The sequence below is a fragment of the Pinus tabuliformis genome, chromosome 8 (genome assembly GCF_031772625.1).
Source record: "Pinus tabuliformis cultivar Carrire ecotype Pingquan chromosome 8, CPIR1, whole genome shotgun sequence".
Classification (NCBI taxonomy): Eukaryota; Viridiplantae; Streptophyta; class Pinopsida; order Pinales; family Pinaceae; genus Pinus; species Pinus tabuliformis.
The window spans coordinates 1,139,617,085-1,139,634,197 of NC_142294.1; positions in this window are offsets into that span (position 1 = coordinate 1,139,617,085).

Below are 17,113 nucleotides of genomic sequence, written 5' to 3' on the forward strand. Positions count from 1 at the left end.
GTTACTATTCGAATTCATGATTGATTTTGATCATTAGAATGGTTAGTAATTGAGATGAGAGGCTCATGTTACAACCCAATATGAGGGGGGAAATAAAGATTATGATCTAAATAGAAAAAAAAATGAATATTTTGTAAAGTAATTGGAAGTATATAAAATGTGTGAATTAGATGTTTAAATCTTATACTTTTTGATGCAGAAGCATCTAGCTGACGGGTCATCATGACAAAAGGTTGTTTGGTCTCTTAGAGGACCGAAGAGGAATTTGCTAAGTGAAAACTCTAGTTGTTTTTGTTTATGTTGTTTTAATTTAGTAAAGAACAATATGTAGAAAGGTAGAGGATTAATTGGGTAAATTGTTGCAAGTAATCAATTTTATTTTCATGTCAACTTTTACAAGATCGCAACGTAGGACAATAAATAGTTTTTGGAACTAAAAATGTGTAACCAACAGAATATAACCAACAACAATTAGGAGAAAACAGTTCCATACAATCATTGAAAAATATCATAATGCAATTGTAAGAGGTTCGACTTTTTGCAGAGAGAGTGAATTCTAATAAAATATCTCTGAGCACACAAACTATTTTCCAATATCTTGTAATTGTCTATCTATCTGTCATTTAGTTAAATTTCCAGAAATAGTGAAGTTCTATTCTCTGCTTTGTTCCACAAGCATGTACACACATATGTGTTCCTATTTGTATTGATTCAAGCAGGCCTACAGATAAAAACAAGTTTGCAGAAATAATTAAAGAACATGTTGGAGAAACGAGGGCATACATTCCCTGAATTTATCAATCAAACAAGCGTAGAGGAATCCTGGACATCGATACTTAATTCGAGCATCAAAGGCAGAGACAAGACGCAAGCATTTCTGAACAGCAAGTCAAACAAATCATATAGGTATTCCTGAAGAGTAAACCCTCTTGTTTCATTGACAAAATAAGCACAGGAATCTCTGTTCGAATACATACATAGTCCATACAACAACATTGTACAAGTTTCGATGGAGTAACCTAACATACGAGTTTAGAAACCCTATCCATAAATCAAACCCTACAGTAACTACCCACCAGAGAAACCGTGCAAGTCTAACGGCCTACGACTACATACAGTCAATGTTCTCAAATCATTACAACAAAATTACTGTAACCCTAGACTATGACGAACAAAACACAAGCGACAAGAAAAATAGGGAACGACCCTACCCGGGTCTAGCCAGAGCATCAAGGAGCCGAAGTCCAAAACCCTCCAGGATGAGCATACCTACAACGACAGACAGCAACCAAATTTTGTGAGCATACCGTGACAAATAAAGAGGAGACCAAAAGGAAATAACGAGACAGGGGTTCGAGTTTACCTTGCAGAGACAGGACACTGACATTGAAGTCACCTAGGGTCACTCTGCTCATGAAGGAGCAAGTGTGTTAGTTTAACAGCGTGAAAAGAAGAAAAGACTGATAGCATTACCTTGGCATTGCGGAAGAAGCTGAAGTCGAGACCCTGTGACTGCAACCTGTTCACAAAACCAAGGAATACAGCCAGAGGACTCAACAATAGTTGCATAGAAGGATTCAAGACCGAAAGGAGTCGCACAATCCAGCTAAATAACCAACATTTACTTGTACACAGAGAAATATCAACTTCCAACAAGCAAAATAAATCCATCATTCGACAAAAATATTAAGTGCAGACAAAGAAATAATGACAGAATAACCAGGTTCATAGAAGAATTCATTACCAGACGGAGATATCAACGAGTTTCCAGGTCAAGATCCGATCCAAAGTACTAGAGGCAGCATAGATTTACACAGAGAAAACCATGCAACATAACCACATTACAGAACTCTCAACCCTCAACAGTTTGCATGCAAAAATACTGGGAGATAGGGTTTAAGATCCTCTTACCAAAGCAGGGGTGACAATTGCAAGGAGTGGACACTTGTCCATTATTCGTAAGCGCAGGTACAAATCATAACTGCGGACCCCAAATCAGTTTTAAAATCATTTCAATCAACCGTCAAAATAACCAACATCATATGTAATCCAATTGCCCTTCATTAAATTCATTCATAATCATATTATTAACGTTGGTTAGTGTGACAAGGGTGGGCTGGACCCATCACTTTTCAAAAATATTTCAGCTAGAGATACAGAGAAGTTATTTGAAGATTTATGTTAACTAATTTATGTCAGTATCAATTTCATATATGTCTATATAAAGAAAAAAGTTTTTATGGTTAAAAATTTTATTTGGTCGTATATATACACTATTTATCATTCAAAAATACAGTTTGAACAATGGAAAATAACACATTGTATCTTTCACTCAAAATGTTTGCACGTGAAGAAATTTGATCCCTACATCTGCACTTAAAATGGATCTATGATGGTATATATTCGACACATTACTATGATCATTTGTCATTAAATAACTTTATACTTAATATATAGCTTTCATATTAATCTATTATTCATTAAGGAAGCCTCAAGTTTTTAACATAAAAGTACAAATAATAAATAAAAATAAATTATGCTACTACTCACATTCAACATTTAATTTGATCCTAAAAATATATTTTCTCCTCAACTCTAAAATGGTTCAAACTTCCTACAATAGTATGTAATGTTGATGGTGATAATGATGATTATCATCCACTAAGACCAAATATGGTATATAAGAAGGTAAAAAGATATTACTAAATATTATTTCAAATTTTATTGTTATGCTCAAAAAACATTAAAAGAAGTGTTCCAAGATCATCATAATTTTGTTTTATTAAAAAATGTAGAAGGTTTGTAGCATCAAAAATATTTTGAAATTTAATTCCAATATGAGTATAAACTAGATGATCTATGACAGTTTTTAAATCTTCAACCATATTACTAGTGTTAAAAATGTGATAGCCTTTTTATTGTGCTAACACACTTTTAGTAATAATCATAACTTAACACATACATCATATTTACTATATATCGGATTATAATTAAATGGGTTAACAATAGTAACATACACATCAATATTTTCATAAAATAACCTTATCAAACTTATCTTTTAATATAAACCATAAAAATATTAAAATAGATAATGTAAGGAATCCACATTAAGATGTGAAAGATTTGCTTTTGCAAATTTATATAAATTTGTTTTATAAATTTTCTCATGATAATTTTTACACAAAAAATGGTGAATATCTACATTAAAATTAGTGAACTAAGTGACTTTCTAATTCCTCATTTTGAAAAAATTTAATCTCGTTAAAGTTCTAAATAATGGTATATATTGGACACATTACTAAGATCATTTATCATTAAATAACTTTATACTTAATATATATCTTGCATATTGCCCACAGGGCTTTGGATTGACGGTGAATGGGTGCGCTGTTAAGGCACTCCTTGCGATAGGTCACTGGTTCAATTCCCTGTGGGTACTTAGTTTAGTCTTAACCTAGAAAAAAAAAATATATATCTTGCATATTAATCTATTATTCATTAAGCAAGCCTCAATCTGCTACTCACATTCAACATTTAATTTGATCCTAATTTTTTTTTCTCCTCAACTCTAAAATAGTGCAAACTTCCTACAATAGTATGTAATTATGATGGTGATAATGATGATTATCATCCACTAAGACCAAATATGGTATATAAGAAGGTAAAAATATATTACTAAAAGTTATTTTGAATTTTATTGTTATGCTCAAAATGCATTAAAAGAAGTGTTTCAAGATCATCATAATTTTGTTTAGTTAAACAATCAAGAAGGTTGGTAGCGTCACAAATATTTTGAAATTTAATTCCAATATGAGTATAAACTGGATGATCTATGAGAGTTTTTTAATCTTCAACCATATTACTAGTGTTGCAAAGGTGATAGACTTTTAAATTGTGCTAACACTCTTTTAGTAATAATCATAACTTAACGCATACATGATATGTACTATATCAGATTATAATTAAATGGGTTAATAATAGTAACATACACCATTATTTTCATAAAATAACCTTAAAAAACATATATTTTACTATAAACCATAAAAAATATTAAAATAGGTAATATCCAAATTAGGATGTGAAAGATTTTCTTTTGCAAGTTTATATAATTTTTTTTTATAAATTTTATCATGATAATTTTACACAAAAAATGTTGAATATTTACATTAAAATTAGTGAACTAACTGACTTTCTAATTCCTCATTTTGAAAAAACTTAATCTAGTTAAAGTTCTAAATAATTGTATATATTCGACACATCACTAAGATCATTTCTCATTAAGTTACTTTATAATTAATATGTATCTTGCATATTAATCTATTATTCATTAAGCAAGCCTCAATCAACTTTTTTATTAACATAAAAGTACAAATAATAGATAAAAATAAATTATTCTACTACTCACATTCAACATTTAATTTGATACTATATTTTTTTTCTCCTCAAATCTAAAATGGTGCAAACTTCCTACAATAGTATGTAATTATGATGGTGATAATGGTGGTTATCATCCACTAAGACCAAAAATGGTATATAAGAAGGTAAAAAGATATTACTAAAAGTTATTTCGAATTTTATTGTTAATATGCTCAAAAAGTATTAAAAGAAGTGTTTCAAGATCATCATAATTTCGTTTAGTTAAACAATCAAGAAGGTTGGTAGCCTCAAAAATATTTTGAAATTTAATTCCAATATGAGTGTCAACTCAATGATCTATGAGAGTTTTTAAATCTTCAACCATATTACTAGTGTTGCAAAGGTGATAGACTTTTAAATTTTGCCAACACTTTCTTAGTAATAATTGTCGCTTAACACATACATGATATTTACTATATCTTATTATAATTAAATGGGTTAATTATAGTAACATACACATCATTATTTTCATAAAATAGCCTTAAAAAACTTATCTTTTAATATAAACCATAAAAACTATTAAAATAGATAATGTAAGGAATCCAAGATTAAGATGTGAAAGATTTGCTTTAACAAGTTTACATAATTTTTTTATAAAGTTTATCATGATAATTTTTACACAAAAAATGGTGAATATCCACATTAAAATTAGTGAACTAAGTGACTTTCTAATTCCTCATTTTGAAAAAACTTAATCTAGTTAAAGTTCTAAATTCTAGATCCACTGAATACTTCCAAATTTAATGAAATATGTGTTATATTCCTTGTTTCATTTTTAACGAGATTGACACAAGATAAGGAACTATGCTCATACCCTTTGTTTCATTTTTAACGAGGTTGAGACAAGACCAGGAACTATCCTCATATTCCTTGTTTCTGTTTTTAATGAGGTTGACACGAGACAATGAACTATCCTCATATTCCTTGTTTCATTTTTTAGTGAGCTTGACACAAGACAAGGAACTATGCTCCGATTCCTTGTTTCATTTTTTAATGAGGTTGACACAAGTCAAGGAACTATCATCATAACCTTTGTTTCATTTTTTAACGAGGTTGACACTAGACAAGGAACCGTCCTCATACCCTTTTTTTCATTTTTTAATGATGTTGACAGAAGACATGGAACTATCCTCATTTTCCTCGATCATGACTCATAAGAGGTCATGACTTCCAAGAGGTTATGATCATATGGGAGAAAAATTCTCTAGAAGCGATCTGTATCAAGGAATGCATTAGAGAGATCTGGTTCCAATGCCCCTAGTACATAATGTACAACATCACTGAATTGATTATCAGTTGATGTAGGCATGGAATGGGTTTCCAAATAATTAGCCCATGGTGAGGATGATACCATTGGTAGAAAAGGACCATTTAGGGAAGATGGTTGACTGGAAGCCACATTTGGACTGGGAAATGAAAGCTGGTCAATGGTGACAATTCTTATTTCATGCAGGAAACAAATCACTCGAAAGAATGTTGAAACAATAGCTCTCGTGTCATAAGCATAGTCGCAACCAAGAAGTAAATTATAATCTAAAGGGTCTAGGACTACCATCACATTCATATAAGCAATTTTTCCTCCCAAAGTAATAAGCAACTAAGGAAGGATCCCTAATGGTTGATTGGTTCCTCTATTAAAAGCCAACAGATTCTGGGTAATAGGTAGAAGTGGCAGCGAACCGAGCACCTGCCAAGCAATGGAGGAAAGGATACTCACAGATGCACCTTCATCTATAATAGTGCCAAGTACAATCATATTAAAAACCTGTACTATGATTTGTAAAGGCACATAAGAAGGAAGAAGACGACATCCTACCAATTGATTCCAATCAAAGAAAGTGACCAGACTAGTTGGAGGGGGTACAATAGAAACGAGAGTATTATCGCCTTGAGTTACGAGAGCTGGAGGATTTTCCTCCTGTCTTTACGGAATAGGAGGATTGCCCCTAATCTCATTGGAATCTGAGGAAACGAAAAGAACTTGAGTGGTATTGTATTCACTCTCTTTCGGAAAGGTATGATTTACTGAAGTTGAAATTGGGTCAATTGTTTCCCTGAACTAGGATTGGTTAGGTATAGACTCATGGGATTCACATTCAGAGAGAGTGTGTTTGAACGAAGGTTGATTTGGGTCAGACACTTTATCAACTAGTGAAGGATTAAGGGATAGTCCCTTGTAACGAGATGGAAGTCACTGTGCTGAAGAAGGACGGTTATCCAACACTTTTTTGGCTTCATCGAGATACGGAAAAAGGTGAATGGGGTGATTCCCATCACATAACCTACAGGGAAGCTTAACTTTACCCTTCATTCCATGAAGTTCACTACCACTAGTTGATGGTGTGTCACCAGCATGATCTCCAGAAGCTGATGACACAGGATGATGTGAACGAGAAGACCATTCTTCTAAGATTTGAGGAATACCAATACAATTTCGAAGAAGATGGTCTCCCATACAAAGTTTGCATCAAACTTTTCGAGGATTATGGGATGGTTTCTCATCAGAGGTTGCATTCGAAGAAATGTTTCCTTGGTTGCCCCTTGCTAAATTGGCTTCCTCTTCTTCTTCTTAGCCCCCTGGTTACTAGTATCAATACTTTCACCAGGTGAAGAGGAAGAATGGGAGGAAGCAACAACTGATGAAGAAGGAAAAGGGTCAACTTTAGGATCAACTGGATGTTGATTTTTTCCAGCAGGAGGAATACTCGATTGTGGAGAAATAATGACATTTTGAACCAAATAGGTTGAAAGCAACCATACTAGCAAGACAATGGTAAATCTCGGAAGGGATAATGTAGCCATATAAGGAGCACCAATATTTCCAAAAGTAGGAAAAGGACTAGGATTCCAATCAAAAGGAATTCCTTGATCGGTGGACTTTGTCACCATATGTCTCAAACTAAGACCAACTAAGGATTGAGTGTGGAGGATGTTACCCACGGTAAATTAATTTTATTTTAATCAAAATAAAATAACAAAACAAAAGAGGGATAATCTAGGCAAAAGGATTACCAAGCAATTGTGAACTGCAGGATACCTCCTGACGAACTGAGAAGTACAGCTAGGCAATCTCCGCGAATGTTGTGTTCGGTGTATCACAGTGTTCAAGGCAGTTGGCTCAGTTAACTAAATATGGATAGAAACCTAGTGTTGTCCTCCCATATATACCTGAAAGTACATGGAGGCCTAATCTGTATTCATGTTGTCTAATGCGAAAGTGCATAGTGAGAGTAATCCCATATACTTTACGTACTGTAACACCACCCTATATACTCGAAGGTACATGGATGAGCTACGATATACTCACGTACATGGAATGAGGTACCACACTCGGGATGTATCACAGACAAGTTAGTGATAGTCGCTATTTTTTATGATGATGGAACACGTCTCTAGCCTAGAACCTCTAAATGTTTTGCGTTAGGTGACGATTGTTGGGCAGTGGATCCCCACATAGCAGGTTTTTGGGGCTTAAAGTTGTGTTTTGGTCAATGTAACGTAAAAACCACGAAAAATACAGCCATGGAGCATGAGAGTCTAGGGTAGTTCACCCTAAAATATTGTAATTTAATATAGAAAGTGTCATCCTAGCCATGGTCCGCGGACCACGGGAATGTATAAATAGAGCGAGGCTCTAAGTGTAGAAGTGAGTTTTTAATCTAGATCTTAAGTCGTAATTGGGTTTCGAATAAGGGATTTTCTCTAAGTCTGTAAGTCCGAGCCTTGGGTTGTAGTAGTAGGAAGAGGCTCTTCAGCTGAGTACGCAGAGGCCTGGTAGAGTCCGTAGCTGTGTGTGCAGACCCCTGCAGCTGAGTGCACAGGGCGGAGTTGGGATTGTACTGGAACAGAGAATTAATAAAAGATAAGTTGATTATGAAATATTGTGCATCTGCTCGTAGATCTGTGTGTTTATACTTCTGTTATATCTTTGGATCTCTTTACAGTTTATGATTGCGCACACTTGTTATAAATGTTGAATGATTAATGAGAATATTGGGCCCACATAATTAAGTTAAGATCTATAATAATAACACAGTATGGCTAAAGGATCTAGAAAATGCCTCTTCACGCTCTGTATAGAGCTGCACAGAGCAGTTGCACCAGTTGCGAAGGACAAATGACCACATGAAGCAGCACAAGCGCACAGGATTTGTTCGCGAAATTCCCAAACCTCATTAAGACATCCCTAGGGTCTAGTAACCTGGCTCTAGCACCCTCCCATACTACCTCAGGTGAGACCTCATTTTGCGCATCACGGACTATTGCCGAAAGGGCCTATAGTTTCAAGACTTGTTTGGATAAATCACTTTTGAACCTCGGTAAGGCCCCATCAAGCCAGCAAATGGTTCCTTCATTGTAGTCTAGCTGGTTAGGATACTCGGATCTCACCCGAGAGACTTGGGTTCGGATCCTGGAAATGGAAGCATTTGTTGGCTTGATGGGGCCTGACCCAGGTTCAGAAGTGATTTAGCCAAACAAATCTTGAAACTATCGGCCATTTCGGCAACAATCCACGGTGCGCAGACTGAGGTCTCACTCGAGGTAGTATGGGAGGGTGATGGAACTAGTTTTCCACACCCTAGGGATGTCTTGATGAGGTTTGGGTAGTTTGTAAAACAATCCTATGCACTTGCGCTGCTTCGCACAACCGTTTGTCCTCCGCAACTAGTGAAACTGCTCTGCACAACTCTATACAGAGCGTGAAGAGGCATTTTCTAGATCTTTTAGCCCTGCTATGTTATTATTATAGATCTTAACTTAGTTATGTGGGCTAATATGCTCATCAATCATTCAACATTTATAACAAGTGTGTGCAATCATAAAATGTAAGAGATGCATAGATATAACAGAAGTATAAACACATAGATCTATGAATAGATGCACAATATTTCAGAATCAACTTATCTTTTATTAATTCTCTGTTCCGGTACAATCCCAACTCTTCCCTGCGGACTCAGATGTGACTGAATGGACAACCCTCTACACCCCTAGAAGTTAGAGAGCAGTGCCACCGTGCCATTCAATCAGGGTTGGAAGAAATAGAGTCCGCAGTTGTGTGCGCGGATCCCTGCAGCTGAGTGTGCAGGGAAGAGTTGGGATTGTACTGGAAGAGAGAATTAATAAAAGATAAGTTGATTCTGAAATATTGTGCATCAGTTCGTACATCTATGTGTTGATACTTCTGTTATATCTTTGCATCTCTTTACAGTTTATGATTGTGCGCACTTTCTATAAATGTTGAATGATTGATGAGAATATTGGGCTCACATAATTAAGCTAAGATCTATAATAATAACATAGTAGGGCTAAAGGATCTAGAAAACACCTCTTAACACTCTATATAGAGTTGCGTAGGGCAGTTGCACTAGTTGCGAAGGATAGATGGCTACGCGAAGTAGCGCAAGCGCACATGATTGGTTCGTGAACTTTCTAGACCTCATTAAGACATCCCTAGGGTACCGAAACCTAGTTCCAACACCCTCCCATACTACCTCGGGTGAGACCTTAGTCCATGCACTGCAAACTGTTGCCCAAAGGGTTGGTAGTTTCAGGATTTGATTGGCTAAATCACTTTTGTACCTCAGTCAGGCCCCATAGATCCAACAAATTGTTCCGTTGCCAAGACTAGGATCTACCTAAAGGATGTCTGAACTCAAAACATTGGAATCCTACGAAGAAGGAAACTGAAGAGTGGTTGGCAAGAAGCTTCACGACTTCGTGACATAGGAAAACAAAACTCCGTAGATATATGAGAAGAGGTGGTTGGATCACTACGTATATATGGAAGTCCATGAGATCTTCTTCACATCCTTCTCTTCAGAGCTGCATGATTGGATTGCGAGGTTAGCTAACAGCCAGGGAAGGTACAAGATCAATTGACCGATAGTGTGGACAGTAAAGTTAGTGTGTAGACTAGAGGCATCAGAAGATAAGATCATGCGAGTTGTATACCATTGGCTCGAGCGGATAATAGGGGGATTCATCACTGATTTCGCGGTAGACACGACCATGAGCTATAGCGAAGCAGAACAATGTTTTCCCAAAGGACCATGAGGTAGGTACATTAAATCCCTAAATTAAGATGCTATTATGTGAAAAGAAAGCTATGCAAATACATTAATGTTTGGAATGACGCAGAGAGGAAAGATCTACAAAGGTACCAAAGGATTAGGAAACAATCCTTTAATTTCACCTCCATGAGAAAGTGAGGAAGAGCGTGCTCGGGTTTCTCTGAGAAGTGCAGTTAGTTTGATAAGGCAATGCATTCTACAGTTATCATCTCCACTTACGCCATCACCTGCTTCACCTACTTCACCTTTGTCTTCACCCACCCCACCTCCACCAAACCCACAGTTCAACATGGAAAATGCAATTAAGCTACTCGTATTCAGAGGAGTAGGGAATGAGGATCTAGACCAGTTCTGCTTCGTGGTAAGAGTAGTTTGGGAAGCACAAGGAGTCATGAATGACAATATTAAGAAGGCCACATTGGTGAGCGCACTGCAGGATCACTTGTTGACATGGTATATCAAGCACTCTAATGATCACCCAAATGTAGGAATAGCGGGGATCCAAAACAAACTGAACAGAGAGCTTAGGCATCCAAGATTAGAGACACAGCCAATCCTCAGATTTAAATACATCACGATGCTTCCAGGTGAGACCCCATGGGCTCTGGATCAGCAGCTAAAGAGTACAATCCACGAGGCTAATATGACAGTAATGGATGCGTAGCACCGTGCATGGTTTGTGGCATCTTTGACACCACACTTGAGGATGGCGCTGTCACAACAGAAGCTTTCAACATAGGCCAAAGCGTTGGAAATGGCAATTAGGTTGCATGAAACATTGATACAGGATCCGAGGTTGGGAGTCCAGCAAATCCATGTGCAGCTGCAGAATCTATGCTTGGAGATGTTGAGGTTGAAGCAGGATAGGGTGCCATGGCCAGAGGTGTGCGAAGGAGTGTGGTGCATAAAATGGAAAGGTCAAGGCCATGACAAAGACCACTGTCTAGTATTCATGAACTACCTGGCAGGAGGGGGACCAATGCCATTGAGACCAGAGGCACAGGCAGGGCCAAGTGTGGCACCCACGCTATGGTGCATGATCTGTTAGATAGGACGAAAGCACACGATGGAAAGTTGTCATTTGTTGCAGAACTATACACAGACTCCGCAAGAGTTGTTTTGTAATTTCCATAGATTAGTGGGCCATGATGAGTGTACTTGTCGAAGCTACGAGTTAATGATGGATCAAACCCCAGCTTATCAGATGCAGATAGAAATCCTAGCCCTCGACCCAGCAGCGAGAATGGCGCGAGGTGGATTCCAAGGGTGGGGTTGAGGATGAGGAGGTATGGGGCCATGAAGGGGTCGCAGACAGTTAATCTGTTACAATTCCTGAGGACCAAGGCACTACGCCCTCGATTGTACCAACCCAATGAAACTATCTTGTTCATACTGTGCTCAATTCTATCATGGAGCAGTCGATTGTCCTATGTTGATCGTGTAGATGTGCGAGAAAGGGGTACTTCAACCTACTCCGAAAAAGAATATTCAAATGATGAGGTATAAATCGTGTGAAGAAGACCCAAATGTGAATATGGTGCTCAGAAGCGGCACGATCATAGCGGAAGATCAGGGGAGGCAGCCCGAGGAAGATACATGGGTTCGCAAGGCCCCTACAAAAGAACCTGGGTTTGATTTGGAACACGCAAAGGAGATGTTTATGGAAGCTAAGAAGAGCTTCGCGGAGGCCTCTACTTCAGGTAGTAAGGATCAACCAGAGCCCAGAATGGATCATTCTATGCTTACTACCTTTTTAGAGACATCCATGAAGCTATTGCATGATAATAGGGCAGTTAAAGGACTATAAGAACTAATCATAGGTGCGTAGGGTCGGGTGAACCATGCATAGTCTAGAAACTGGGAAAGCATACATTGTGCATTGTAAGGGAAATAAGGTTAACAATGCAGATTGACATATATGAAATGGATCAGGTAATACTAGACCTAGTTTCAGACGTGAATGTGTTACCAAAGTACACATGGGAACGCATGGCAGGCCTACGTTACAGTGGTCTCCTATTCAATTACAGATGGAAAACCAACAAAATATCTTGCCCATGGGGAGGTTGCAAGGGGTAACAGTTGATATCAAAGGCGCGAGCATGCAGATGGACTTTGAGGTGATAGATATTGTTGATGAAAACAACCCTTACCCTAAATTGCTAGGAATAGATTGGGCCACTGATATGAATGGGGTCATGAACCTCAAGAAGTAGAAGATGATATTTGAGAAAAAGTCTCTATCCATAGTAGTTTCACTAGATCCAGGAGAAGGAGCGTGCTACATTGAACTTGTGCGTGATGATGACAACGACGATGAGCTAGATTGCATTTACCAGATAACACTGCAAGACCAACATGAACTGAACTTGAATATAGATGGGAGGATCTCATGGGAGTGTGACAGTTCCTATACTTCGGATTCAGATTGAGAAATAGAACGCCGGTAGAACTGGTTACACGAAGTGACAACGCTGAATTTGGTGATTAGATCATTGCGGTGCGTGATGAAAAAAGCAAGGGAACTTCCAACATATGATGGGGTGACAACTGTGGATTAATTCTTAGACAAATTTGAAAGTGCAGTACTAGAATAGTAGTGGTACAGTGTGCTCGAATGGCCATTGCACATGACAACTACATGATGGTGGAGTACACATCAAAAGACTATGGGGAACTGGTGCAAATGTAGAAGATGGATGCGCTTATGGTTTGGGAGTCCTCCATGTCGAACGTGAGCCAGGCAACTATGAAAAAGTAGTTTGTGTGCTCACCTGTGTCGATAGGTGCAGACGTGTGCTGTGCAAGCATACGCTAGAATAAGGATCAAAAATAAAAACCTGACGTGGCAGCAAAGAATGCGATGTATGCAACAAATATTCCATGACGAGGCATTAAAAAATCTATGTGGAATCATGAATAGAGCTCACCAGGAAATATGAACTCATTGGACCTGTGCATACCAGCGGTTCGATGGGCCTATAGGGCCATAACAAAAAACAGACTACAAAAATGAGCCCAACACCGACGAAAAGAAATAAAACCAGGAGAGCAGAGAAGAATCACTAGACCACAGGTCTCACAGTTAGCCTAGGATATGAGGACCTGGGTGAAGGAATTAGGTAATTACAAGAAGCCATTCAGAGAGAAAGCTTGAAACTTCATGAACTCGACAAAGATTGGGCATGTTTGAGGAAGAAAAGCATGAAATTGGACAAAGAAATAAGCAAACTTAACTTCAAAGTCGTGTAAGTAGGCCACGCCGAGAAACTGACCATGATGGGGAAAAGTATGGACAGCCCTACTACTACATTAGAAGAAGTTGCGACCCTACTACCATGGTTGTGACCGCACCTTACTAAACAAGGGAGCGTACCATACAAAGAAGAATGTGATGCACTAATGGACACAAGGATGGTTGAAGGGTACCCGCAGCCCAAGCTAGCAGGAAAATTGAAGCCCTGCACCGACGGTGCGACCACCTGACTATCTGTAGGAAGCATAGTCTCATCACTCTAAGTAGTTGAAAGAGAGCACAGGACTATAAGCAAGTCTGTTGGAGATCTGTGTGGGAAGGACGTTACGCACAGGATCAGTATGTCAAAGGTGTCGTGGTCGTGCATAAGGGGTTGTGCTGCTGTGTGGGTCGGTTGGAAGCTGACCGTTGATGTCACTATTCATGACAAGAGGTCCAATTTAAGGCAGAAAGGAGCAACAGGCGGGCCATTAAGACAGGAATTAAGAGCTAGATTCACGATTATCTAGTGCCAAGAAGGTATTAATGACTCATAAGTGGAGGGAATGGTCAAATTCAAATTCAAATGATACTTTAAAATCCCTTGGGGTAGCCTCGATCCAACACTTGGTCGTTTAATATTTGAGCCAGTACATAGCATTGAGCACTAAGCACCCTTACCACCCATAGAGACAATGATGCCTGTGAGAACTAGAGTGCAATTTGCGAAAGTTACCCCAAAGCCCTGTGTGATGTAGGAGGAGCCTGTAGAGGCGGCAGCTGAACCAAAAATTCCTAAGTCACCATCTACACTGCAACCACAGAAGGACAAGCACATAATGGGACCAGTCTATGTATCACCACAAAACCCGCGGTTTAGTAAATTGTCAATGGAAGAGAAGGGCAAAGCTGTCACCTTTGAAACAGAGGAGTAGGAGGAAAATTTGAAATCCTTGATCGCCCAAATTGAACCACAAGATGATGAGGTGGAGAGTGTCTCCCAAGTGCCTTCGGTGATAATGTTACCCCCCTACATCCCCCCATGGAAGGGGACAACCAAGATACCAAAGGACCTAGAGGCCAAGAAGAGTGCGCTCCATACCCCACTCCTTCTAGATGAAATAAGGTTTGAAGGTCCACTGATGGGATGGGTAAGTAATATAATGTTCGAAGATTGGGACATTGCAGACAGTGAAAATTTCCCACAGTTGGCCACGGAAATTACTGCAACAAAAATGAATACGCGGGGTGGAGAAGGCTGGGTTACTCCATATGTGGTGGATACCCCACTACCAATGGATGCCCATCACAATGTTTTTCATCCAGATGCTATTGTGCCTTGTACATGATGGGTATTTCTGGCTGGAGGAGCCAATTCCGATAACAACCGATTTAATTTATCAGATTTCCTCACTGCCCATGAAAGGAAATAGCGAGGGTATGTAATAGTGACCATCAAGGACCAAGCGGTGTGTGTACCCACCCAGCTTCTAATCAACAAGCTAATGAGGAAATGTCATGCAGACAAAGTGCCATCATCTATAATTGCATTGGCAGAGCAGTGCGCAGAGGGGTTCCAGTTCAACTGGGCACAATTTCTCCGCGATGAGTTTTTGACAAATTATAGGGAGGCCCAAGAGTAGGGTAATATCTTCCACTACACGTGGTTGCTCTTATCCATCTTGTTGGTTGCAGGGGAGCTGCAAGAGGATAGCCAGTTTCCCACCATTGTGAGGAACCTACTTGAGGCCGCGAGGTACACCTCGCTTTGGGCTACAAAATACACGACGAGGATTCGCGAGATAAAGGTGTTCTAGGTGTTCATGGAGCTGAACATCTGAACATGGATCAACTCCAGGCCACACTTATCCCCTACAATATATAACAGTTTGAAAAGCGTGGTAGAGTTAAAGGCGGATATGAATAATCTGTATATCTGAGCGTGAAAGGATCCAGCCCGAACATGGGTGAAGCTTCCATTCATTGCAATGGATGATGCAATATTTGATGTGATGTCGCCATGGTCTCTAGAGTGGCAGGCCCCAAACATGGTAGAACTGGAAAAGATCGCATCATAGCAGCGGAAGAAGGAAGCCAAGTTGCGCATCACGAAGCTGGCAAAGAGAAAGCACTAACAATAGGAAGCGGCCACACACCAGAAGGCGGCTGAGGTAGCAGCTACAACGCAGATGGCAGAAACCACAACCACACCCACCAAAGAGACCGAGGAAGGCTAGGAAATGTCCATGGAGCAGGACATACAGGGGGAGGCTGAGATAGAGGAATGCACGAACCCTACACAAAAATTGACCCAACTTAATAGGCTACGCATCCTGGAGAAGCCAACCACATGGAGAAAGACAAAGGCAACGAAGACCTCTGAGGGGGACCTTCTTCACAGTGGAAAACTAGTTCGCGATGTCACTAAGGATGCTCTTAAATAATTAATGGTGGAGCAGGAAACTGTGTTTGGGGCGCTCAGAGCACAGTTGCAGGAATTACAAATGTGACCCCCTAGGAATGATGACACCGCACATTGTGGAAGGTGCATCTGAAGCTGAGCAGATGTTGCACACCCACAAAATGAACATTTTGGTGTTACTAGAAGGCACAGTTTTAGCAGAAGCCGAGGGTGACATGAGTGGGCTCGGGGTTGATTTTCGCTGCCCTTCCCAGGGAAATCCTATACCAACTGCAGGATGGTGTAACTGCTGAGCTTCGCGCCAGGGAGGGCCACACCATCCAAGTTTTGATCAAGCAGAATTTAGATTTAGAATAGCTTAGACTGCAGAGTGATAACCTGGTCGCAGAAACCTAGGGATTGGAAAAGACCATGGAGGGGCCTTGTAGCAGCATACCAGAGTTGGTCTTTCCAATGAAACTCCCCACAGTGGAAAATATTCACCAAATAGTAGCTCGAGTTTGCAAGACCCAAGAGGAGGCCACAAAGGTTCAGTTAGAGTTGAACTTGCAGATTTTGGAGCTACGACTAAAGGCGTAACCCTCTACACCCCCTGAAGTCAGAGAGCAGCATCACCGTGCCATTCAATCGGGGTTGGAAGCAATAGAGCACGTCGTACAGGACTGCATGAGATTGTTCGATCAGTCACTCTTCACCCTTAACTCACTGCAGGAAGACCCAACACTACAGCACTTAGAGGCAGAAGCACCGGAGTTGCAACAGGCCTATGACAATGTCTGGGGGACTGCACAGACAGTCTCCCTTACTCAGCGATTAGCCAAAATGAGGGAAGCCTAGGCTATAAAGGAATAGGTGGATGTCGCGTGACAAAAATAAGCTGGGCTTAAAGCATGCATGCAGCCTTGGCTCAAGGAAGCATTCACGATCACCACCACGATTGAAGGAAAGTTGGACCAGATGTAGGATACA